The sequence below is a fragment of the Urocampus carinirostris genome, chromosome 11, assembly GCF_059441175.1.
Source record: "Urocampus carinirostris isolate Australia breed hairy pipefish chromosome 11, RoL_Ucar_1.0, whole genome shotgun sequence".
Classification (NCBI taxonomy): domain Eukaryota; kingdom Metazoa; phylum Chordata; class Actinopteri; order Syngnathiformes; family Syngnathidae; genus Urocampus; species Urocampus carinirostris.
The window spans coordinates 15232416-15251156 of NC_142359.1; the positions used below are offsets into that span (position 1 = coordinate 15232416).

Genomic DNA, 18741 nt, shown 5'->3' on the forward strand with positions numbered 1-18741 from the left:
GTAGCATCAATTGATCCCGAACCGATACTCTTGTTTGGAAATGTCATTATTTTTGAATAATTGAACCCGACTCCCTTAAGTTAGTTTAAAATTTTGATAAACATAGCAAAAATGTTTTAGACACCAAAAAGTTATTTTTTCAATTTTTCGTTAAACAATTAATTCAAAATTAAAAAGGATAAATATATATAAATGTTTCTATTACAAATGTTTCGGAATAAAAGCCAAAAGAGGGACACCAAAAAAGCACCAATTTAAACAAAAAACACAGACTATAAAACAATGTCAACGGGATAACTAAAGTATTTTCCGTAGCACAATATCTTAAAAATAAAGTCATGAGCTGAAATAAATGATCAATGTCCGCTCATTGGCTCTGTTGCCATAGTGACAATGGATTAACAGGTTTTTGTTCAGAAACAACATGTTTACATTTTTAGTTGCAGCTTATTGCCTTCTGCAGGGTGAGCTTTTTTTATATATGTTTATGTAAATGTGTGGTCTTTACCACACCCGGTACAGACGCTGCCCTACTTACGAATGAGAAACGTTTCGGACGATCTTTCGTAATTTGTTCGTAAGTTGCTTCAGTGCTATATTTTGTATGTTTAAGGCTTGTATAAGCAACCTGTATTGTTTTGTACTAAAGTAACCCCAAAACATTTCATAAAATAATATGCTCTATAAAGATAGATAAAGTTGAGTTTAACTTACTATCGAAAGATGTGCTTCAAGAGATCCTCCTCCATGGTAAAAAGTGGCAGAAAAAAGCATTCGGACCATTTTCTCAACCGCAACAAGCTTTCTTGTTCCACTTTTATTTCAAAAGAAACAGCTCGCTTCTTCTTTAAACTTCACACCAACCATATTGATCGATCCACCAGATATTAAACAGTAAAAATGTCAAAGTTCTTAGTGCACTGGAGATAGTATAGACATAGTATAGACAGTATAAAATGTTTACACACGTACCAGGAAGTAGAAGCCGGATTCCTTCTTTGGGGTGGAAGCTGGGTGACCCCTCACAGCGCCACCACACGCCAGTAGCAGCGGAAAGAAGCACTACAGTACTGTCCTGTACTCGGAAAAAGATGCACACAATACAAAATCTAACTTACAGCAATGTCCTGATTTTTTTCAACATCCCAAAAAAAATGATCGTACCTACCTTTTCACGTAAGTCGAACGGTCGGAAGTAGGGGAGCTTCTCTATGGTCTTTTTCTGTTGTTGGAAAATAAAATCGACACTGTTGCGCTTCCTGTTTGCTTCTGTCTTTAGTATATTTTGGTAAGGGTGGGTGCATAGATTTGGCCCCCTCTTCTGCCTGGCAGGCAGAATGCAGCACAAGTAAAGAGAGGTGCTAAAAGTGTGCCTGTCAGCCTGACTCAGGTATAAAGAAAGTGGCTGAGGAAGAGAAGAGCTGAACCATTTATTTGGTCAATCCCAGGACAATAGTATCGATCTGATCCAAGTACTTGCTTTATATTGAGATTAGCGATATTTGAATTGATCTTTTCTTTTCTTTTTGGCTTCTACAGAAAAATGCTTACTCGTACCTGAAGACAATTTTGACTGGCTAATCAACCTACCGTGCATGTTTTGGGGATATGCGGGGACACCAGAGTGCCCGAAGAAAACCTACATGAAATATCTACATCAATAACCAAATTTGAACCCTGGTTTTAGATCAGGGGAAGGTGTAATATCTGTAATAATGTAAAAATGTCTGTGCAGCGCTTCGAGACTTCTTGTGATTAAGAACTCTACAGATAAATATAACTTGACTTGACCTCTGAACTGTGAGCTTGATGCTCAAACCAAGTCCTCCACAGTCTTGCTCATATTTTATTATATTCCATATGCTCAGTCTAAAACCGTAAAACCACAGCTAAGCAATCAAACGCGTCCGTCTTGGTTTAGATGATGGATTAATCCTGAAATGTACGACAACCGGCGCGCAAACACACGTATCCTATTTGCGCAGCCGTGGATGCTAATCGTACGCAAACAGGCTTTGGAATGGGGGTGGGGATTGTTGGTGTGTGTATGTTGTCGCTTTTCAGTTTTTGATCACAGGAACAAAGTTTTCACTCGACATCTGGCTCGCAACGATGTCAGGATTTTTTGTTTCTCACTCTGACGCAGGTGAGGGGCTTTCGATTGTCGCCGTGTCACACTTCCACGGCCGCACACCCAGCAGGAGGTGGTTGGCATCCAGGGCTGTGAGGGTTACTTTAAAAATAGAATCTTAAACAGTTCGCTGTTAAAAAGTAATCTGTGATGTAATCTAAAAACCTTGCAGTAATATAATTTGATAACTTTCGTTTACTTTTTGTTTACTCCAATAACAAAGATGCTGGTAAGGAACAAAACAAACATCCATTCATCCATTATCTACACAGCTTGTCCACAGTAGGGTCTACGGGGTGCTTGAGCCCATCCCAGCTATCCTCAGATAGTGTGCAGGGGACACCCTGAACTGGTTGCCAGGGCACACGGGGACAGACAACTCACTCGCTCATTCACACCTAAGGACAATTTGGACCAGCCAATTAACCTGACATGCATGTTTTTGGAATGTGGGAGGAAACTCACGCAAGCACAGGGAGAACATGCAAAGTCTGCACATTTCATTTCAAGGCTGGTAGCTGGATTTGAACCCATGACCTCAGAACTGTGCCACGGACGCGCTAAACACTCAGCTGCCGTGCCGCCCAAAATAAACATAATATAAATAAAATTACAATTTTTTTTTTAAAACAAATGAATGTGACCTTGAAAAAGATGTAGGACTCCAAGGTCAGGTAGTTTCTTGTAGTCCTGCAAAAAATTGCTCAAACACTAAGCACGTAGAATAGTTTTTTAAGCAAAAATAAAACTTTCTCTTCCTCATGACAGGCAAGATATGCTGTTTTAGTTTACCTTCAGAACCCAATATTGTTTTAAACACACCAAGTGTTCACTTTCTAAGTCCCAAGTTCAAGTTTTACCTGTCCAAAGTGGCGATGCCAAACCTCTTGAAAATATTCAGATTTACTTGGCTAGGTAAAGATTCTCACAATATAACAAGACAGTGATCGTATAGTTTAGGGGTGGCGAACAAGTGGCTCTAGAGCTGCATGCGGCTCTTGGCCAATAACAATGCGGCTCTTTGCCTCATCATATTTTCTATATACTATAATATAGTTAATTATATACTATATATATACTACACAGCATTATCTCCAGACAGAAGAACAGCTTCAGCGACAGACTGCTGTCACAGTTTTGTACCATGGACAGACTGAGGAAATATTTTCTTCCTCATGCCATGAGGCTCTTTAACTCCACCCGGAGGAGTAAAGGCCCACATTAAACCACACCCCCCACATTGCATATTACCGTTTTTTATTGCAGTGTGTATTCTGTGTAGCACTATCTAGATACTCTATATAACATGCTGCATTGGGTATTAACACGTCACACTGGGTATTTGTGTATTGTATTCTTTTTGCTTTATTATTGTTTTGTTCTCCAGCGCAGGGATGCTGCAGGAAGTGTGAATTTCCCTGCGGGGCTGACTAAAGTATCTATCTATCTATCTATCTTGGCTGTTTGCCTTGTTTCATGTTTAGTTTTTTGAGTGTATTGAAGGTGGACACTTTCCTTGGAATCAACACAAGAATAATGTTTGTTGTATTGTAAGGAGAGGAGTATGTTATGGGAAATAATATGTTTGTAATTGTGTGTGTTTGTGTCTGTCATGGCAGGTCAGTGCGTGGTGCGGCTCTTTGACTCTCACATTAAAAATTTCGTCTCTTTGTGTCAAACTTGTTCGCCACCCCTGGTGTAGTTATTTTGAACACCAATTAGCTGCAAAATACAAAAATAATACAACCAATCCTATTCACTAAACGTCCCTGAACGGATCACTCGCGAGAAACTGTGCTGCCCTCACAAAACTGCAGGCTCACCCCAATTCAACATAATCAGTGCTGGCTGTATCTCTCTTTGTCTCTCGAGTGTCAGTGATTGAAATGATGATTCGATAGTTTTTCCCGTCAGCGGATTATGTATATGTGAGTAGGTTTAGATTAAACTGTCCCTGCAGTTTGATTTCATCTTTTTTTCTGTAACTGTAACCGAATACAACTAAATTTTTTTGTATACTAATAACATAACACCGTTACATGTATTCTGTTACTCACCAACCCTGCTGTCATCCCTGGCGTGTGCATGCATGCCTGCAAACATGCTCAAGCATGGCTCCAGGTGCCAGAGAGTGAAGGGATCAGCCAATCACGGCCTTTGCCTGAAGCTGGATGGCGGCCATTGGCTGAGTAAAAGCAACGGGAGATCGGAGCAGCTCCCTTCTACTCCGAGCGAAACGGGAAAATAACAAAAAACAGAAGTAAGATTTGGTTATAGAGACAAATTAAGTCCTTGCTATTGGGAATTTGTAGTATCGATCCGTACAAATTTGATACTTTTTGCTTGGAAATGTTGTGATCATTGAATAATTGAACCCTCACACCTTGAGTTCGTTTATAATTATGATAAATAGCGCACAAAGATTTTATACACTGAAAATGTTTCATTTTATTAATTAATTACATTGTAAACTTCAACAGTATTAAAAATAGTATTTCTGTTACAACTGTTTCAGAACAAAAGCCAAGAGAGTCAAACAAAAACAGCAGCTATACGTAGGACGAAAATACAAATATGTCAGGACCAGAACGAAGACAGGACCCACTTGTGTGCGTTTCTCTTAGTTTTATTTGGAAGAAGGGAAAGGATAGTACACACGATCGGTAGATTGCTGGTCGTGGGGAGCAGGTTGCTCAGGTTGTGGCGAGTGAAGGCAGTGTCGAGAGCGGGAAAAGACACATCTGTGGCCGGGACGGGGGAGCAAAAATCGTAGTCAAGTTCAGAAAACGGGTCGGAGCCGGGAAACAGACAGGAATCCGAACAGGAGAGAGTCGGGGTCGAAGGCTTTCCGAGCATGAGCTGAGGTTCGTAGACGGACTGACAACCGGTGACAGAAAGGCGGAGGTTTAAAAAGAGACAGGTAGCTAATCAGCGTCCAAGGCAGTTGGCGCCAAAGGGGCAGGCTCAGGTGCCTCGCATCAGTAATCATGACCAAATACTGTTTAACGATGTCAACTACAGGACCGAAATACGTCTCATTGCACTATATTAAAAAAAAAAAAGTCAGTAATGTGAATAAATTCAACTGTCAATTGTCTCTCATTGTCTCTGTTGCCATAGTGACAACAGATTTACAGTTTAAGTTTTTTTGTTCAGGAACAGCCACATGTTTACAATTTAGTTGCAGCCTTTTGCTCTTTGTGAAGTGATTTTTTTTTAACGTGTTCATGTAAATGTGTTGTGTCCTCGCAGTAGCGGACCACTTTACTGCAGAAATTACATCTGTTTGTTCCTTTCTATAATAAAAAAAAGTCCACACTTTAGCTTCTGTAAATTTGGCCCTCTCTCCCGCCTGAGAGGCAGGATGCAGCAGCAGGCCAGGTAGGGAGGGTTGCTAAAAGTTTGCCAGTCAGTCACGCACTCGGGCATAAACTTAGAGAGTTGCCGAGGGCGCTGTGTGAGAGAGAGAAGGGCTGCGCTATCGACACATGGAAGAAGCGCTTTGAGGGAATCGGTGGAGTAGTAAAGTATCGATCCCAGGACAATAGTATCTATCTAAATCAATTACTTGCTTAGTATCGATGATATCGATATTTGATATCTGCCCATCCCTACTGAGAAGGAACCTAAATGTCTCATAACGTGATGGCGTCAAGCGAGATGGTCAAAATACAATTTCCACAATGTTTTCACGTGTTTGCCTGTAGCCAAAAAAAGGAAAACAGCGGACTAATTGCGTTTTGTTCCATATGCAAATGATTATTATCAAGGATTCATTTACTGCACTTCCTTTGCCAATTTCCTAAATTAAAAAAAAAAAAAAGTGGCGATTTACGGCAGAACCTCCCCCTCACACGTTTTGGGGGACAGCTTCCAGGGTCGCCACGGAAACCACCAATCCGCAAGGACGGCGCAGGTGGGAAAGAGAGGAACAATGGAGGCCGTTTGAAATAAAAAGCAAAGTGCAGTCTTTGTTTATCATTGTGATCCGAACGAGATGTTCTCACGACATCTGACAAACAATCCACTGCAAGAAACAGAATGAAGAAAAAAATTAAGCAGTATCATTTCAATTTTGGCCATTCACCAACTCAGTAGTTTTGGCATCACAGTACCCATCATAATGATTGATAATGGAAAATTACACTCAATTTAGGTGCGTTTGATTGCATCTATCCAAGGGCCCAGTGGTCAATTAAAAAGCTCCACAAACTGACCTTGTGATGCGTTTCTAAAAATTGTGAGAATAAGTTAAAATTGTCTGATTAGTATTCTTTGTCAGCTACTATAGCTCCATTGTAGGTAAAAATAACAAGAAATATATGTCCTACAACAGAAACCAATAATCCATTCTTGTTAAATTCTTCCCTTTTTTGCCTATTTCAAGTTCTGATTTTTCAAAATTGACGGACAAAATTCAACAAAATGATGTGCTAATTACCACTGCAGATCACTCTGCTCATTACAAGTATGTTTATTTTAACAGAAAAACAAGTAACAGAAATTTCGTAAAAATACGACTGAAAATGGCTATTTCAGTGGAACAATACTTGAATTTTCATCGGGAGTTGTACAAACATTTCCTAGTCATAGATTTTATACAAGAATCTCTATATTGGAATAGAAAAGTATTAATTGTCATTGATAAACGTAGTGAACATTGGTTGCAACAAGATTAGACATGGCACTCCAGGATAAACAAGATAAATACGTAATAAAGACTTAAATCTCTTGTTGTCCTCGGGCCAAGATGACCCACACCCGTATCTTAAAAAACCTGGGAAGAAATCCCCTAAATGATTTTTTTTTTTAATTTTAAATGTTATGAATGTTCCCACATGGGTCCCAACAGTAGATAAAATGAAATGTTGTTCTTTGCATTTTGTATGGTGTGCACCTTTTTCAGAGTACAGGACAGTACTGTAATGCTTCTTTCCGCCACTACTGGCGTGTGGCGCTGTGAGAAGTCACCAAGCATCCACCCGAAAAATACGCTTTGTCTTCCTAGTTCGTCTGTAAACATTCTATACTGTCTATGTCTATACTATCTCCTAACTAACTTTGACAATTTTATTGTTTAATATCTCGTGCATCCATTCGATATGTTTGGTGTAAAGTGTAAAGAAAAGGCGAGCAGTTTCTTTTGAAATGAAAGTGGAATAAGAAAGCTTAACACGGTTGAGAAATTGGTTGGATCACTTCTCTGCTACGGAGGAGGACCTGTTGAAGCCCATCTTCCAAAAGTAATATCTCTATAAAGCATATTATTTTATTAAATGTGTTTTTTGGTTCCCTGTCCTACTTAAGCTCAGTCCTTTCACTCGCCTGTTGTCAGTCCGTTAGCGAACCTCTGTTTCTACAAGGCAAGCATTTTGACTCTGACTCCCTTCGGTCCCGCTTTTTTCACCCGTTTTCCACCTGTCCGTTCCCGATTGCCCCGTTTGTCTCTGGCTTACGACTCATTTTTTGATACGCTTTAAACTCTTGTCCCGGCTATCGACCTGTTTTTCCGTCTACGACACTTCGATCTCCCTCTCCGGAAGATCCACTTCCGCATTCGGAACACGTTCCAATTCTGTGAGCGGCTTGCTTCCCGCGTCCAGCGAGCACCGGGTCGCGGGCGCTGCCTTTCCTCTTCATCTTAATAAGCTTGTGGTTAACGTTACGCATCTGGGTCCTAATTCCGTTCTGATAGTGACAGTAAAGCAGCGTCTGTATTGTTTTTTTGTTTTAGGACATATATTTCTTATCATGTTCACCTACAATGGAGCTATAGTAACTGATAAAAAATATGAATCAATTTTGGAAATTTTTGGACGACATTCAACTTTCCATTCCCGATTTCACACATTTAAAAACCAAAAGACGCGGAATGTGGAAACCAGCGTTTGACCTTTTGTGTTTTTCTCCGTAGTAATCACCGAAAAGATGGATTATAAAATGATTCGTTTATGGTAGGGCAATTTTGTCCGCTAATGGCGAGCACAGTGTGAGTAAATGATTCCCGACTCTTCCTGGAGATGATCGAGCTCCCCAGTTCCGACATCGTCAAATGGCAGGTTTCACCTATTTAGATCTTGAACGTCTTTTGTGGCCACAGTGTTATGGAAATGGCGAGCGTGCAGAGTAAATAAATCAATCGGGCGGAGGGGCCTTATCTATCAGCGCACATTTAGGCAGCCGGCTCCTGTATTGGGTTCATTAAAGCACAATGGCGAAGCTGGCAGCCGTCCTGCCCGCGTTTAAGCCTCCTCGCGGCCTGCCGGGCTTCGGCTTTCCACGGCCAGATGATAGTCGCCCGTTCGCTGGCGTCACCCGCCCCTCGGCCCAGCTGAACACATAAATCATCTGTGAGGGACTCTGGCTCGGACCGCCGATTCCGAGGAACAATGGCGTCAGTCCGCAGATACCAAACAGAATCGCTGGATTGTCTTCAAAGCGCAACCAAACAAACAAACGCCCCCCCCTGCTCAAAAACCCCCGCAAAAATTTATCTCGGGGCATATAGAGCAGATTTGGAACAAATCAATTAAGGTGGAGAGCTGCGTCCCACATGCTGCTGTCAGAGAGCCGTGCTTTGCTTTTATGTGTTGTGTGAATCGCCAGATAAGACTTGAGCGCTTCCCAAGTGTTGCAGGAAGTGCGTAAGCGTGTCGCAAGCGTCAAAGTGCAACTAAGGGTGGGCGATAACAGCAAAAATACAGGGTCTTTCAAAACATTTGATAACCATTGATTCTGAATCATAATTATTAAAATCCGTATACAGTACTTCCTCGGTTATCGTGGTTAATGAGGACCAGAACCCTTTACAAAACTTTAAAATCCGGCTATTGCCTATAAGAGACAGTTTCTTGCCCAGGGCTATCACCACGCTAAACAAGCACACAATGTGATGAAAACATATATATCTACCTCGGAGTGTCACGGTCGCCTTGGTGACCAGTCTGCCCCGCCCCCTGGGCAACAGCTGAAAGCAGTTCCACTAATGGTGGGTCTGTATTTAAGGCTGCATGGTGGGCTCTGCGGTTGCGGGTTCATTACTACTCATTATTCACAATCCCGGTCTGTTATGCCTTGTCCTGTTTTAGTCTGTTATGCCTTGTCCTGTTGAGTTCGTGCCGGAGGAACTCTGTATTGTTCTGTTTTGCCTTGGAGTATTGGGCGACTTTTATTTTATTAAATAAAACCTATGGATCGTCAACGCATTTGAGTTCTCCCTTCATGCCTCCTGCCTCCGTTCTGGTCCGGTCACCTTCCACGCCACCTCGTCTCCGTGACACGGAGAATCGGGCAATGAGATCTAATTTTTTAACTTATTTTGGTGTTGCTTCTGAATGTCATTGCAGCAGTACTTTTTCATTGCATATATATATTTTAGAAATATAAATACTATATGATGCACTTATAACCTAGGCCAGGCTCCAAACATTACCTTTTATTCAGACATTCTTTATCGATTTTCTTCTCTTTGAAGCCTTAATTAATTATTTTACTCTTGAGTGCCATGCCTAATCTTGTTCTAAACTGTCAGGACCAGGACGTAGCGTTTACAAGTTTTATCGAAGGAAAGAGGAAGGGCGGTCTTCGCTGGACGCAGGAAGCAAGTCGCTCTCGTACTCGGATTGTGATCCAAACACAGAAGTGGATCTTCCGTCGCGAGCGATGGCGGTGTCAGGGATGGAAAAACTGGTCGGTAGCCAGGACTGGGAGAGCAAGGCGTGGTCAGGGTCGGAAACGAGTCGTAAGCCAGAACGGGACAGTAGTCGGGGACAAAAAAGGTCGTAAGCCAGGATGGGAGACCAGACGGGGTCCGGATCAAAACAGGTCGTAGCCGGAGACAGACGGGAGCAAAAACGGGACAGGTGGGAGTCAGGGTCGAAAAAGGCTTACCTAGTATACACTGAGGTTCGCAGACGGACTGACAACAGGGGACAGACAGGACTGGGTTAAAATGGTGACTGTCACGGTCGCCATGGCTACCAGTCTGCCGCGCCCCCGAACTCAGCTGCAGCAGATCAGCTGATTGCTGGTCTGCTATTTAAGGCTGGATTTTGGGTTTGCGCTGGCTCATTACACAATCCCAGGTCTGTTATGCCTTGTCCTGTTTTAGGTTTAAACATTTTCCGTCTGTTATGCCTTGTCCTGTTGAGTTCGTGCCAGAGGAACTCTGTATTGTTCTGTTTTGGTCCCGGAGTATTGGGCGACTTTTATTTTGTTAAATAAAACTTATGATCGTCAACGCATATGAGTTCTCCCTTCCTGCCTCCTGCCTCCGTTCTGGTCCGGTCACCCTCTTCCCTCCACCACGCCACGTGACAGAATGAGCCAGCCACGACAAGAACTCAGCGAACGATCCCAGCGCGATTTGGGGAGACCTGGAGAACGCAGCTTGGCAAGCGCCCACTGAGTCCGAATTCGACTCCCTGCCCGTTCGAACCACGGCCCCGCCCGTCGTGGCCATTGCTGTGCCTCGAATGGGGTCCCGGGAGGAATTGACGCCTGCCTGTTCGACTCTCATGCCTGCCTGCCCGACTCCCGTGCCGATTGCCTGCTATTCAGTCTCCCCTGCGTGCCAGTCCGACTCCGACTCCGCTGCCTGCCGGGCCGACTCCGACTCCCCTGCGTGCCAGTCCGACTCCGACTCCGCTGCCTGCCGGGCCGACTCCGACTCCGCTGCCTGCCGGGCCGACTCCGACTCCGCTGCCTGCCGGGCCGACTCCGACTCCGCTGCCTGCCGGGCCGACTCCGCTGCCTGCCAGTCCGACTCCGCTGCCTGCCAGTCCGACTCCGCTGCTCCTGTTTTGCCGGTTCTGATTTTGACTCTCTCCTGTTTTGCCGGTTCTGATTTTGACTCTCTCCTGTTTTGCCGGTTCTGATTTTGACTCTCTCCTGTTTTGCCGGTTCTGATTTTGACTCTCTCCTGTTTTGCCGGTCCTGATTTTGACTCTCGCCTGTTTTTGCCAATTTTGACTGTCCTCTGTGTTTGCCGGTTCTGAATCCCTGTCTGTCCTCTGTGTTTGCCGGTTCTGAATCCCTGTCTGTCCTCTGTGTTTGCCGGTTCTGATTCCCTGTCTGTCCTCTGTGTTTGCCGGTTCTGATTCCCTGTCTGTCCTCTGTGTTTGCCGGTTCTGATTCCCTGTCTGTCCTCTGTGTTTGCCGGTTCTGATTCCCTGTCTGTCCTCTGTGTTCGCCGGTTCTGATTCTCTGTCTGTCCTCGTGTTTGCCGGTCCAGTTTGCCTGCTGGCCCCCCCCCAACCCTGCCGAGCGTCGAACCATTCCGGGGCGTGAGGTAGTATTTTATTTTTTTTTCCTTTTTTGGGGACCTCAGGAGCTGTCCCTTAAAGGGGGGGCTCTGTCACGGTCGCCATGGCTACCAGTCTGCCGCGCCCCCGAACTCAGCTGCAGCAGATCAGCTGATTGCTGGTCTGCTATTTAAGGCTGGATTTTGGGTTTGGCGGGCGCTGGCTCATTACACAATCCCAGGTCTGTTATGCCTTGTCCTGTTTTAGGTTTAAACATTTTCCGTCTGTTATGCCTTGTCCTGTTGAGTTCGTGCCGGAGGAACTCTGTATTGTTCTGTTTTGGTCCCGGAGTATTGGGCGACTTTTATTTTGTTAAATAAAACTTATGATCGTCAATGCATATGAGTTCTCCCTTCCTGCCTCCTGCCTCCGTTCTGGTCCGGTCCCCCACGCCACCACGCCTCGTGACAGCCCCCTTCCACGCCACTCCACCACGCCACGTGACAGTGACAGGGAGCCAATCAGAACCCGTGGCGGTTGGCGCCAAATGAGCGGGCACAGGTGAGTCACATCAGTAACCATGACACTAAACAATGTTCATTACGTTGTTATAAGTGACAATAAAGACCATTTTAAGTATTTATCCTAGCTTTCTTTTTTATCTTAGTCTCTATTAAGACTCGTCTGTACCCACCCGGAGGGGGGAGCCGGAGCTACACTGTGGGAGTCCCGGCAGCAACGGCCTGGGTTGTGGAACCCAGAAGGGAGAGGACCCACGCAGAATGGAAAGGACCCACACAGAGGACTGTAAGAATGCTGCTTGGGAGGGTGGGATGGCAGAGCTATGCCCTTGCACAATAGTATTGCCTTTTACACGCTGGTTTACTACTGTTAAAAGAAAATAACTCTGAAATTGTTTAATTGATGTTGAAAATGTCAGGAAAAAATGTTAAAACGTCATATCGTCACGTCATATTGTCAAATATAAAAAAAATGTGAATATGCTTGATGGATGTGTTTTGCTGCTGTTGGTGTCGGTGGATTTGTTCAGACCGAGGACAATCGACTTTGGCCTGGACGGATCTATTGACACTAACAAAGATGTTATATAATGAAATTGTGAATATGTTTGATTTTCGAGAAGGTTTGTTCAAACCTCACTTTGTGTTTGCTGTTAAAAACGTAATATTGGAATATAATATTGTGAATGTGCTTAATTGCTGTTGAGATTGTCATGATTGTTTTCTGTTCTTAGTGTCAATAAATTTGTTCAAACCAAAAAAAAAAAAAAGTCTTTTATTTTATGTTCATCCTAGAGTGCCACGTCTAATTTTATCGTAAACAATGTTCACTAAGTTGTTATCAATGAAACTATTGACAATTCTAACTGTATGTACCCCAAAATTATTTTTCTAATCTTATTTTTCTCTTTTAAGTCTATTCTTGCATGTTCATCCTAGAGTACCACTTCTTATCTCAATGTAAATGATATTCAATGGGTTGTGATCCAGGAAAATAAAAACAATTCACTTACAGTCTGTTTTAAGGGCACTCACATAAATGGCACTAGCAGTAGCTTCTACATTAGCATTAACTGCTAATGTGATGCTAGCGAGTAAGGCGAAGCTCGCCACCACACTAAAAACATCCATCCATCCATTATCTGCACCGCTTATCCTCAGTAGGGTCTTGGGGGTGCTGGAGCCCATCCCATCTTCGGGCAGTGGGTTACACTAAAAAACAGTTTGGGCCGAAATTGGACCAACCCAATACTTAATAAACCTCCACAAAAATGGATTAAGGTTCATTAAAAATCTACAAGAATAATATTTTTGTTAAAAAAGAAAAACAACAACATTTTTTGTCCATTTCACACTAAATAGCCTCGGTCATTTTGTGTAGAAAAACCCAAAATATGGGGTTGTTTTAGTAAAAAAAAATAAAAATCATAAAATGTGGTCAAATTCACCCAAGTATTGGGTTGTTCCCATTCTTGGCCCAAGTTTCTTTTTTTTTAAGTGCAAAGTCATGTAATCTGTAAATGCAGTTAGCGGTTGCGTTAGCAAAAATATGCGATAAATCAGTGTCTGAAATAACGTCTGCCCGGACGCCCAGGGAATGCATCTTTTACATCGGGCGTACAACTCTTCAAAACGTCTCCGCCCAGGGGGCCTACAACTTTCTCAAAAAAGAAAAAAAAAGAAAAAAATTTAATAATAATAATAATAATTCAAATCAAACCTTTGCTTTATTCAGATTTCGAAATCTTAGTTCGGTTTGGAAATTTCGGAATATCGGTTCATTTGGCAATTTGCATACTCGGCAGCCAATCAAAAGCCTGCATCGAATAACTCTGTGCTTCCGGACTTTCCCGAGCCTTATGAGGTCGGGCATTTGCATATCATTTTCCAAAGCATACGCACAGAGAAAGAACACAAGAAAAACGGATAAGTGGTAAGGAATCAAGCCAAAATCTCTGCCACAGAAGAAAGATTCAAAAGAAGCTAACAAAACCTATGACGCTACAAAACGTAAACGTACATTAAAAGCATCGTGGAAAGAAGAGTTCACGAGGCTTGTAGCAGACGACGCAACGCAAACATTGCATGAATGAAGATGAGTAAATGCTGATGGCAGATGGAAAGTGATGTCATATACATGCAATGAATGTTATAATATAATAAACTTCATTTTAAAGTGTTCTGTTATATGTTCTGATTATCAATCCTTAATACTTTGCAACAATTTTTTTTGCGATTAGTCGTCTCATTGTGTTTCAAGTTGTGAAATATGGGGCAGGCAACTTTATGGCTGGGCAGGCAACTTTACAGAGTTGTCTGCCCTGGTGTACAGTAACATTTTGTCATGAGTTCCAGACACTGGATAAATCCATGTTAGGGGCATGGCCATGTTCCGGAACAGAACACGATCTAACTTTATAACTAAGCAGGTGCAGATTTGATCTAAAGTGAAGATCTTCTAAGGTAACTTGCACTTTTTGTGACCTTGTTAAGGTGGGTTGAGATGCTATATGCGTGCCTTGGCTCCGAATAGAAATCGGAAAGTTCCTTCCTTTGGGGAGGAGTCGATGAATGTTAAAACGGAGGAAACTGTCCAACGACGTCGTCGACACTGAAGGTATTTTGCATCCGGCGATTCATCAGATGGCTTTCTCAATTGATTTATGGGGCATTGTTTAAACCTAAAAAAAAAAAAAAAAAAATCAATCTCCCTTTCACCGTCTAAAATGAGTGCTTTGGCTGACTCATGCTGCCTGGCCAGCAGCTCTGCCTTTATTCACATCTTAATTATCTTTGATTTCCATTCCACTTTATTTGCGCAGAGGAAATCAATGGGCCCAGTCCGTGCTCAAGACAAATTGTAAGATCAGTAGCCAGCTGAGTGACCGAATGCAAATGTGAGTCCGTGCATTGATTTGTACAAGATGGATGGATCCTGCTCAGTCTCATACCTCATTTTTTTCTTACATTGGCAAAAATGTGCTTTATGTTGTCCTTTTTGTCTGCAAAATATTCAAAGGGAGAGGGAATTGAATAAAAAGATTTGATTTTTTTTACTTATCACCAGTATTTTTTAATGCTAATAGAACAAAATATACTCTTATCAAACACACATACTTAATGAATGCAACACGAACCTCTTATATGTACTTTTGAGTTCTAAGTCATAAAGTACGTGTACAAAAATTATAATTCGTATGCACAATACAAAAAACAAAACAATTTGCCTCTCACAACTCACAACACTAATTGATGATTCTTTGAGAATGCGAAGTTATCCATTCAATAAACAAGATTCCAATCACCAACAAGAAGGAAAAGTGATTTCGAAAGTCAAGTTTAGAAAACAAAGTCAAAATATTTACTGTATTTTCTGGCCTATAAGGGTTATAGACCGGAAATACAATTATTTAAAAGTCAGAATTACTATGATATGCTCCTAAGTCCGGTAACTATTTATGGTTTAAGTTTATTTTGCTGTGAAAGCTTGCTGTGAAAGATTCCCTAATATTTATGTTCTATGAAATACGTTTTTCCCCAATGTTTTTAATGCAACCCTCTGTCAGACTGGAGTTTTAATTTCATGTGGTCCTTAGAAGTGAAAGTTATGAAGGAGCAAGTCCATGCATGATTTTGTATAATACCAACAGAACTTTAAAATCACATCAAGTCAAGTGATATTTATTTGTACAGCCCTTTATCACAAAAAGTCTAAAAGGGCTGTACAGAGCTCAAAGATAACAAAAAATAACAAGTAAAATATAACATCAGCTGTATAAAATACTTTTGTGGGAACGGGAATATTTTAAATAGAATATGGAAAATGTAAATATGTAACTTGGTTTACATAGAATCCAAATGCCAACTATGATTATATAAATTATAATAATAATGTAATGTAAATTTCATACTAAAGGTAAAAAACAACTATAAGGGAGCTAGCTAGCTAAGAGTGAAATCCATCAAAATAGCCAGACCAAAGCTAGATTGCTAGGTAGAAAAGAGCCCAAAATTTAGCTTGTTAACTAGTAGAAAAAGATGAAATATCAGCTAGATTGCATGCAAAAAATGCAAAAAGCTAGGTATCTAGCTAGCTATATAGCTAAAAATGTAGGATGATAGCTGGCTACGAAGCTAGAAAAGTAGCCACATAGCTAGCTAAAAAAATTTGCACATTTCTTTGGTGATTCACTTTACAAAACCCATAAATGTGTATCAATATTTGTAAGAAATAATATACAGAGGAATATTATAAGGGTGCGTCTTATAAAATGGTGCGCCTTATAGTCCAGAAAATACGGTACTAACCATCCTAAAGGAGAAGTCACCCCAAAAATTTCCCTAAAACTAATGACATTCAAGTCAAGTCACATTTATTTGTAAACCCCTAATCGCAAAATGTCTCAAAGGACTGCACAAGTTACAATTGCACCATCCGGATTTACATTCTGATGTTGAATTTGTGAAACAGATTTTATGAAGTCGAGCCGGGCAAAATGTCCAATATTTGGGTTAGCTTCAAAATTGGTGAAAGTTTCTATTAGATCCGTGGTGTCAAACTCATTTTAGCTTGGGGGCCACATGGGGGCCGGACTAATATCGTGCCTTAGCTGGAGGGCTGGGGGTCTTTTCGGAGGCTCGCAATTAAATTATGATTCAGTGATTATTTGATTTTTAAACGATTATTGAGGTATTAAAAACACAATTGAGATCATTTTTACTACATTTTATTTAACTTCGGGTAATGCCTGTAGACTGTAAAGCGACAAATATAGCAGCCAAACACTAATTGAAATGATTAATTGAATGAATTAAGTCTTTCTTGCTTTTCATTTGTATTTATTTAATGAAATTATTTACCTAAATTTCGGGACTTTGCTGTTAAATTTCATAACTATTATAAAAAGGAGCTAAATCTTCTTTAAACTTCTGCAAAGACAGCCAGGTGCTCTATTTTTAAATTTTGTATTTTTCATTTTGCCTTATAAAGCACGTCTGCGCCTTCTGTTTTAAGTAAAATAACGATGGGATGGGTTTCCTTAATGTTCTCTGATTGATTAATGGTAGTTTATCAAAGCGGCGCTGCCACGAGCGGCTGCCTTTTCCAGCAGCTGCCCTATTGTTTTATTGTCTGCTCCTATCTTCGGTGTTTTTTCTTCCCGTTTTGACAACTACACTATGGATTACTTCTATCCTATGGACATGGGTTTTAGCGCACAAAAAATGCGTGTATTCAAGGAATTTCAAATCCTTGCCCTGAAGAATTCTCGTGCCGGCGTGATGAAGGGGCCTACCGTGGAAGAGGAGCCGGAGCTAGCGAAGCGGCTAGCGGCGTTATAAGTCTTCGGTACCATCCGTAAGCATGGTAAATGCGAACTTACGACCAAATAAGATCATCGAGTGCTGGTGGAAAATATCGAGGCGCACAGGGAGCGCAGTTACTGTGTTTTTGCGGAAACGTGGCTCACGTTTAGCATTCCGGACGCTAACGTGTAGCCACCCGGAGCTACCCGGAGCAATCCGGCTTCAACGCCGCTAAACAGAGACACGAAAGCCGGGGGGAATCGGAGAGGAGGCGGACTTGCTAACACGAGGTGGTGTATCCCTGGATTTTCACAAAGAAAAGTTTTCCATCTGCCGCAGGGATGTCGAACTTTTGGACTGGCGTGACGTCATCCATTCCGCTACAAGCACCCCTAGGGCATCATGTTCATCTGTTAATAAACAACGGGGTAGACTGCTGGAAGTGTGAATTTCCCTACGGGGATGAATAAAGTATCTATCTATCTATCTATCTAGTGAACAAACCACAGTGGGTGCTCTGCGAGTGGTGCCTGGCTTTGGCCACATCCAGTGGACATATTTAAAACTCCAGGTCATGTTGGCTCATTTTTCTCTTGTGCTTCTCTCAGCGTTGTCTCGCAGGGCCACACAAAATGATGTGGCGAGCCATGGGTTTGACACATGTGTGCTAGATTTTTATATCAAACACACAATGAATCAGATGGCCTTGTATTCAACAGTGAAACATTAAACACATTATCATCAAGAAGATTTTGTACATCAACCTCCTATGTGATTCAAATCAAATCATGAAAAACAATAACTGAGAAAAGATGAATTTATGCTAATCTTACCGAATCAAAAATGAAATCAATGATGACTCCTGCTTTCATCAGGACATCATCGAGATGAAATGTTAATCACGGCGAGCCAGCTAACGGTGGGCTCCTGCCAACAAGACAGATGGAGGATTAATGAGAATAACGAGGGCTCTTTGTCTATACCCATCCTTCAAAAGCTGCGATTCGGACCAAAAAATGGAGGGAGATCATCGGGCTCTTTCACCGCCGCCGCAAATGGCCGACGTCGGTCGGGCAATCGGCGCCCGCACCTGTCACACGCACTCCTTGTCGAATATCTCTTTGCTGTGCGTCAATGATGAATAATTACTCTGGTTTCAAAAGCCCGCCTATTAGTGCTAACCAGGTTACATTGGACATCTGTCTGCGAGCGCCGAGCGATATAATTGGCCGCCGCCGCCGCGTCGCGCTCCGCGAGCCGACCGGAATTGTGCGAGATGAAAGCCGGAAAGAGAACACAATATGTCCACGTGCGCTCTCGGCTGGCATGTTATTGGCACGCCGGGGCCAGAGAACATATGTCAGCGACTCGGGAGGCTCGGGGCAGGAGGGAATAGGGGGCCGCGTTTGAAGTCGAGCGCCGCGTTAAGGAGGCGATCGGCACAGTTGCGGCTCTGCCGTTGCCGCTCGGCGTTCAAAGGGAGGGAAGGAAACGCTCCGGGGAGCGTCCGACATCAAGAGCTGACCTCGCCGTGGTTTCCCGC

General features: G+C 42.4%; 1 long non-coding RNA gene across 1 annotated transcript; it reads right to left on the reverse strand.

The window, feature by feature from the left end:
* Nucleotides 1-14022: 14022 nt before the first annotated feature.
* LOC148356537 (uncharacterized) lies at nt 14023-18310 on the reverse strand. Its single transcript, XR_015852037.1, has 3 exons — nt 18209-18310; nt 18032-18125; nt 14023-14575 (listed from the first exon to the last, which is right to left on the reverse strand). It is a non-coding gene; the product is annotated as an uncharacterized LOC148356537 (long non-coding RNA).
* Between the last annotated feature and the right edge of the window lie 431 nt (nt 18311-18741).